Source organism: Schistocerca gregaria, chromosome 4 (assembly GCF_023897955.1).
Source record: "Schistocerca gregaria isolate iqSchGreg1 chromosome 4, iqSchGreg1.2, whole genome shotgun sequence".
Lineage (NCBI taxonomy): Eukaryota > Metazoa > Arthropoda > Insecta > Orthoptera > Acrididae > Schistocerca > Schistocerca gregaria.
In genome coordinates, this window is record NC_064923.1 from 84,626,379 (window position 1) to 84,634,683 (window position 8,305).

Below are 8,305 nucleotides of genomic sequence, written 5' to 3' on the forward strand. Positions count from 1 at the left end.
ACTCGCCCGTTACCTCACATGGTCCAATAGAAAACGCTTGCCAACACACTGCCTCTGAAATTAAACATGCTCTGAAAGACGTACAGCAACTTCCGTGGCCAGCACGGTCTCCAAACACGTCTACAACCCAGCACATGTGGGACATGATGGGGCGAGAAGTGACTTGTGCGACGTGTCAACCGACAACACTTGCAGATCTACGAGAATAGGTGGAACAGGTGTGGAACAACGTGTCCCAGGACAGTATTCGCCATCTGTACGAATCGACTGGATGCCCACGTCAGCGCCTCCACTGCCGCCCGGCTGGGCTACACCACGTACTAATATGGGTATTTCAGGGTCTGTCGGTAATTGATACCTCAGAAATGCTTGTACTGTTGATCTGCACGTGTAATCATTTCATGTACTGCAAATACAGTGTTGCAACAATAAATCTTGAGTGAACTAGAAACCACTTAAAGCAACAATAATTAAATGGACACCCCAGCTGCAAACAGGCATTGATATACTTCATTGAGGACATGTTAAAAATGTGTGCCCCCACCGGGACTCGAACCCGGGATCTCCAGCTTACATGGCAGACGCTCTACCCATCTTTTTTTCACTTTTTACCACTATTTTCCATCTTTTTTTGTTTTTTTCTCTATCCTCTTTTTTACCCATCCTTTTGCCCAGCAATCCAATTTTTTATCAACCACTTTTATTTTATTTACATTTTTTATTTTTTTATTTTTTATTTATTTCTTTATTTTGTTGTATTTTTAGGATGGTCAGGGCGTGGTACACGCCGCACTAGCAGTGGGGTCTCTTCACGGCACTGCCAGTGCGTCGAGTCTCAAACCCCTCCCACCCCTTTTTCATGTTCCCTGTTGGGTCATAGCACTAAGTCTCCGATGTGAGAAAGACAAAGAAACCTCTTCTCTGAAGAGAAACTGAACACTGATTTAAAAAACTTAACAAAATGTTTCAAATGGCTCTGAGCACTATGGGACTTAACATCTATGGTCATCAGTCCCCTAGAACTTAGAACTACGTAAACCTAACTAAACTAAGGACATAACACACATCCATGCCCGAGGCAGGATTCGAACCTGCGACCGTAGCAGTCACGCGGTTCGGGACTGAGCGCCTTAACCGCGAGACCACCGCGGCCGGCAAAAAAACTTAACAATTCTTCTCGAACCACACAAATACTTTGGAAGTCGAACACGAGTAATTTTGAACAAAACGTTTTGAAAAAAAAAAAAATCTCAGCCACCGAAGGCACAGAGGATACTGAGACTGCATGGGCTTCTCCCTTGCACGCTTCCCGTGTCTACCGCTTTGTCTAGCATTACAGTTTTCCAGGTTATTTGCAACTTACATGGCTACAAGTTCACATGTACTGTGTTGTTTCATCGAGAAGGATGTACTAGTTTTTCTTCGTTGCATGTTTTTCAAACTCTTACGGAAACACCATGATACATAGTGCATAAATGTGATAGGACGTAGAGAATGCTCCACTGAACAGTTTGCGGTAGGAAACCTGAGGCCAGAGAAGCCAACTTAAGAAGCAATAGAAGTAAACTTGTCTACCGCTTTGTCTAGCATTACAGTTTTCCTGGTTATTAACAACTACATGGGTACAAATTCACATGTACTGTCCTGTTTCATTCTTTATTTCCTGCAAGGAAACAAGGAAGACGAGCCTTTTTACTAGGAAGTCATGATGCAGATTCTGTTTACTTGTCCATAAGGTGGTTCTATTGTCTCGTATTTACATTTTCCAGTGTCGTGAGAGGATGAGGATACAACATGACGGCGCAACACGTCACTTCAGTGTGGATATCTGCAACATCTCAATGCTGTATTTCCTAGTCGCTGGATTGGAAGAAGGGGAGGTCCTATTCCACGGTCTACGAGGACACCTGACCTGAATCCCCTTGATTATTTCCTCTGAGGCTATCTAAAGTCACTTGTGCATAAGGCTCCATTGGATACGGAGATGGAATTAGCTGCCAGGATTGTATCTGCCTGTAATGTGATTCGAAACACACCAGGGATATTTGTCAGTATGGGTCAGAATCTTGTTCGCCGATGTCATGCTTGCATTGAGGTTGATGGCCGTCAGTTTCATTACAATTTGTAAGATACAGTACGAAAGGTACGTCCATTGTGTCAGTGAGGGTATTTGAAGTTAACTGAATTTACTGTACATAAAAAATTACACAAGGTACGCAGTAATGAGTTTCTATTACCAGATTCTCTGCCTCAAATTGTTCCGTGGAGCATAATCGACGAGGGTGAGTCAAATGAAAACCTAAATTTTGTACTGACAAATCGAAATTTCGCACCGTTACCCTGTCAGTTGGTAAGCGTGCTACAAACAGCCTGCAGAATGGCCTGTAGGTGGTAGCATAGTGCAGATGAACACACAGTGTTGCAGTATCAGTATAAAGATGCGATTTGCACCAGAGAAGAATAGCGTTATTCGGTTTTTTGGGTAGAGAAGGTGTGAAACCTATTGAAATTCTTCGACGAATGAAGGTTCAGTACGGTTATGCATGTTTGTCACAGCAACAAATCTGCGAATGGAGCAGGAAGTTCGCAAATGGTGTGATTTCAGTTGAAGATGCTCCTCGTCCAGGTCAGGCACAACTAGTTGTGACTCCACAGAACATTGCAGCAGTTGAATCCATAGTGAAGGAAAACTGCCGAGTAACACTGTGTGACACTGCAGCATGTTTACATATTAGTCATGGGTCAGCACACCTCATTGTGCATGAAGTGCTTCAGTTTCACAAAGTGTCTGCAAGATGGGTGCCACGGCAGCTGACTCCTGAAATGAGAGAACGACTTGTTGATGCTTGTGCAGAACTTCTTCGGCGCTTTGAACGAGAAGGTGATGGCTTCCTTGCAAGAATCGTTACTGGGGACGAAACCTGGGTTCACTTCCACCAACCGGAAACGAAGAGATCGAGCAAGGAATGGCGCCATTCCTCATCACCAAAACCAAAGATGTTTCGAACAGAACCATTAGCAGGGAAGGTTATGCTGACTCTCTTTTGGGACGAAAAAGGCGTCATTTCGGAGCGTTACATGCCTATAGGGACCACTGTCAACAGTGCATCATACACAGATCTCCTAAAAAAATCATCTGTGGCCTGCAATCAAATCAAAGCGACGTGGATTGCTGTCAGCAGGTGTCCTTTTGCTAGATGACAAAAATGGTTCAAATGGCTCTAAGCACTATGGGAATTAACTTTTGAGGTCATGAGTCCCCTAGAACTTACAACTACTTAAACCTAACTAACCTAAGGACATCATACACATCCATGCCCGAGGCAGAATTCGAACCTGTGACCGTAGCGGTCGCCCGGTTCCATTCTGTAGCACATAGAACCGCTCGGCCACACGGGCCGGCGCAACATGGCAATGCAAAGCCCCACACTGCCCGTACAACAGTTGCAACAATCACAGACCTGCATTTTGAATGTCTTCCTCATCCACCATACTCACCAGACCTTTCCCCAAGTGATTTCCATATGTTTGGACCACTCAAAGACGCAATGGCAGGAAAGAAGTTCCATTCTGATGAAAAGATACGCCACGCGGTGAATGAGCGGTTTCGCGGACTACCAAAAGAACTTTTTCCTAAGGGAATTTATGCACTTTGTAAGCGCTGGGGGACTTGCATTGAGCGTGTGTGAGGTTATGTTGAAAAGTGATACAGCCTTGTACCACTTCTGCACAATAAATAATCTATCTATCTATATCCGAATCCCGCTTCAGCTGCTGCCAGGTCTGGGTGCTGACGAGTTCTCTCCATTTGCCTCGGTCCTCCTACTATCTTTTCTTCCTCCACTTGCTGCCAGGTCACACCTCTCCTTTCTACAAATATTCTCACTCTGGTTGAAGGCATAAGCGATACTCATCGGCGAAGAAAACGTAGAAAACGTGAATCCAATCTTCAGCGGTCCATTCGGCATTTTGTTGGGCCCATCTGTACCTCACTGCATGGTGTCGTGGTTGCAAAGATGGACCTTGCCATGGACGTCTGGAATGAAGTGTTCTCCATAATTCTACGGAGTCTCTGCCCATGGATCCTTCTAACATGCACATACCATCTTAATCTCTTTTTTTTCAATTTCTTCTCTCATACTTTCTTGTTTAAGGTCCTTTCTAATCTCTACATTCCTTTCTCTGTCCATTCTTGTTTTTTCCGTAACTGCCCTGAGAAATTTCATTTCTCCTGCTTGTAGTCTGCTCCAGTCCCTTTCTGTCACTGTCCATGTTTCTCCAACATAGGTGACAATAGGGATGTAATAATACTTATACATACGGAGATTTGCTTTTTCTGAAACTTCGTTATTCCAGATCAGGTGTTTTATTGTTTGAATAAATTGCCTCCCTTCTGTAACCTCCTATTAATTTCGTTAATTATTCTTCCATCCCTATATATTTCACTCCCTAAGAAAGTGAAAGTTTCTAACACTTTGAGGGGTTCTCAATTCAAGGTAATATTTTCGTTGATCCCTTTCTCTCTTCCAAATACCATTACTTCACTCTTATCTTTATTTATTTTTAATCCATACCTTTTCATTATTTCCTTCCACGCATCAAGCTGTAACTGTCCATCTACCTCTTCATCACCCTATATTACCATATCAAATGCAAAACTCATCTTTTTGTCTTTTTCTTTTAGTATGTCTTTCACTGCCCTGTTCAGTCCCTCCATCACAACATTAAAAAGTGCAGGAGATAGAATATTTCCTTGCTTAAGTTCTTGTCTTATTTCAAAGCATTCAGAGTTCGCCAACGGTGTTCTAATTCTGTATTGTGTCCTCTGCACAGTGTCTTTATTACATTAATGTAACCATCTTCTATATTTATCTTCTTCATTTCTTCCCAGAGTCTTTCCCTGTTAACTGAGTCATATGCCTTTTCTATGTCTATAAAAACCGTTATTGCCCTTTTGTTATACTCCCAACATTTTTCCATCAGTTGACGGATAGAAAGTATCAGGTCGATCTTGCTTCTTCCTTTCCTAAACACATGCTGTTCTTCACCCAGCTCCTTTTCTATCTTTTCACTTATTCGATTTAGCAAAATTCTTTCAAAAATCTTGGCTGTATGACTCATATAAATATAAAAAAATAAATAATATTTTAAAAAATATTTAAGGTTTTCAATTGACTCACCCTCGTGGTCCTGTTAAGAGTTCTGCACGCTCTTACGGAAACAATCTGAATATATAAAAATTTTTGGAAGAATGCATTTGCCTGAATTATGTCTTCGTGTAGATTATGTAAATGTAATGCACTAAGCACTGAGGCGACTGTTGCTTTTATTATATTAAAACCTTTACATATTTTGTTGTTATAATCATTAAAATGCTGACACCAGCGGTACTGCAGAAATGAGCGTGACCACAAGTTATATGCGTGGGCAGTAGGCGAGAAGAAGAGCGAACACTGACCCCCTCAGAACCGAATTCGAGGTCCGCTCCTGAAGCGCTGAGATTACCGTGGATTGAGGTCGTGACGCGGTGTCCACCGCCCGGGTGCTGACCGCGAAGTGAGAGACGCAGGCTGGGAGCGCGTTACCGGTGGCCGCGCTTTTAATCCGGCGTTTCCGCCTCTCCTTCCGCCGGACGGCTCCTCCATTCAGAGGAGCCGCTTTAATTACCGAACGGAAAGGAGAGCGGAGTCCGCAGTGCGTGGGTGGAGGCAGCTTTTAATCCCGGCCGGGTCGCACTTCCTCCGGACGCGGCCTCCGCTACCTTGCTACTCTGCTACTCTGCTACTCTGCTACTCTGATACTCTGCCGCTCGCCGCCCCCGGAAACGCTGCGGCGCTAATTAATGGGCCAGTAATTGCGTGGGCAGCTACCGTGGGCAACACGTCAGCTGCGGCCGCCGGCGCTGTGTGCTGGCGAGCCTCCGCTCCCGGCATACCACGCGACGACTGAGTGGCGTCCACCTGCCTCGTTCCACAATTACAGTTCCCCAGCTTTTAATCGACGCATTGCTGCAAATAAAGAAAAGAACGGATAGCTCTGATTATACACTCCTGGAAATTGAAATAAGAACACCGTGAATTCATTGTCCCAGGAAGGGGAAACTTTATTGACACATTCCTGGGGTCAGATACATCACATGATCACACTGACAGAACCACAGGCACATAGACACAGGCAACAGAGCATGCACAATGTCGGCACTAGTACAGTGTATATCCACCTTTCGCAGCAATGCAGGCTGCTATTCTCCCATGGAGACGATCGTAGAGATGCTGGATGTAGTCCTGTGGAACGGCTTGCCGTGCCATTTCCACCTGGAGCCTCAGTTGGACCAGCGTTCGTGCTGGACGTGCAGACCGCGTGAGACGACGCTTCATCCAGTCCCAAACATGCTCAATGGGGGACAGATCCGGAGATCTTGCTGGCCAGGGTAGTTGACTTACACCTTCTAGAGCACGTTGGGTGGCACGGGATACATGCGGACGTGCATTGTCCTGTTGGAACAGCAAGTTCCCTTGCCGGTCTAGGAATGGTAGAACGATGGGTTCGATGACGGTTTGGATGTACCGTCTACTATTCGGTGTCCCCTCGACGATCACCAGAGGTGTACGGCCAGTGTAGGAGATCGCTCCCCACACCATGATGCCGGGTGTTGGCCCTGTGTGCCTCGGTCGTATGCAGTCCTGATTTTGGCGCTCACCTGCACGGCGCCAAATACGCATACGACCATCATTGGCACCAAGCAGGAAGCGACTCTCATCGCTGAAGACGACACGTCTCCATTCGTCCCTCCATTCACGCCTGTCGCGACACCACTGGAGGCGGGCTGCACGATGTTGGGGCGTGAGCGGAAGACGGCCTAACGGTGTGCAGGACCGTAGCCCAGCTTCATGAAGACGGTTGCGAATGGTCCTCGCCGATACCCCAGGAGCAACAGTGTCCCTAATTTGCTGGGAAGTGGCGGTGCGGTCCCCTACGGCACTGCGTAGGATACTACGGTATTGGCGTGCATCCGTGCGTCGCTGCGGTCCGGTCCCAGGTCGACGGGCACGTGCACCTTGCGCCGACCACTGGCGACAACATCGATGTACTGTGGAGACCTCATGCCCCACGTGTTGAGCAATTCGGTGATACGTCCACCCGGCCTCCCGCATGCCCACTATATGCCCTCGCTCCAAGTCCGTCAACTGCACATACGGTTCACGTCCACGCTGTCGCGGCATGCTACCAGTGTTAAAGACTGCGATGGAGCTCCGTATGCCACGGCAAACTGGCTGACACTGACGGCGGCGGTGCACAAATGCTGCGCAGCTAGCGCCATTCGACGGCCAACACCGCGGTTCCTGGTGTGTCCGCTGTGCCATGCGTGTGATCATTGCTTGTACAGCCCTCTCGCAGTGCCCGGAACAAGTATGGTGGGTCTGACACACCGGTGTCAATGTGTTCTTTTTTCCATTTCCAGGAGTGTAAGTGGCGTGTGCCAAGGATGCTATCACTGCATCCTGGCACGATGAGCTCGACACTCCGCCATATCGCATGGACGTAGAGGACACTCCTGTACTACGTTCGTCATAAAGGTAATGCTGATGTACAAATTACACCATTTATTTTTACGCGTTTGCTTGAATCCCATTGGATTTTGTTTCACGTGGAGCGGAAGCTAAGCTGTGGCCAGTACAGTCCAGTACGAACAAAAAGATACCTTTTATGCTGTGTTACACGCACATACAGGGTGGTCCATTGATCATGACCGGGCCAAATATCTCACGAAATAAGCCTCAAATGAAAAAAAACTACAAAGAACGAAACTTGTCTAGCTTGAAGGGGGAAACCAGATGGCGACATGGTTGACCCGCTAGATGGCGCTGCCATAGGTCAAACGGATATCAACTGCGCTTTTTTAAACAGGAATCATTATTTTTTATTACATATTCGTGCAGTACGTAGAGAAATATAAATTTTTTGTTACACTACTTTTTTCGCTTTGTGATAGATGGCGTCGTAATGGTCACAAACGTGTAAGTACGTGGTATCACGGAACATTCCGCCAGTGCGGATGGCATTTGCTTCGTGATACTTTACCTGTATTACCAATTGCGGAAAAGGTCGATATCGTGTTGATGTATGGCTATTGTCATCAAAATGCCCAACGGGCGGGCGCTATGTATGCTGCTCGGTATCCTGGACGACATCATCCAAGTGTCCGTACCTTTCTCCGGATAGTTACGTTATTTAAAAAAAACAGTATGTGTTCAGCCACATGTGAAACGTCAACCACGACCTGCAACAAATGATGATGCCAACG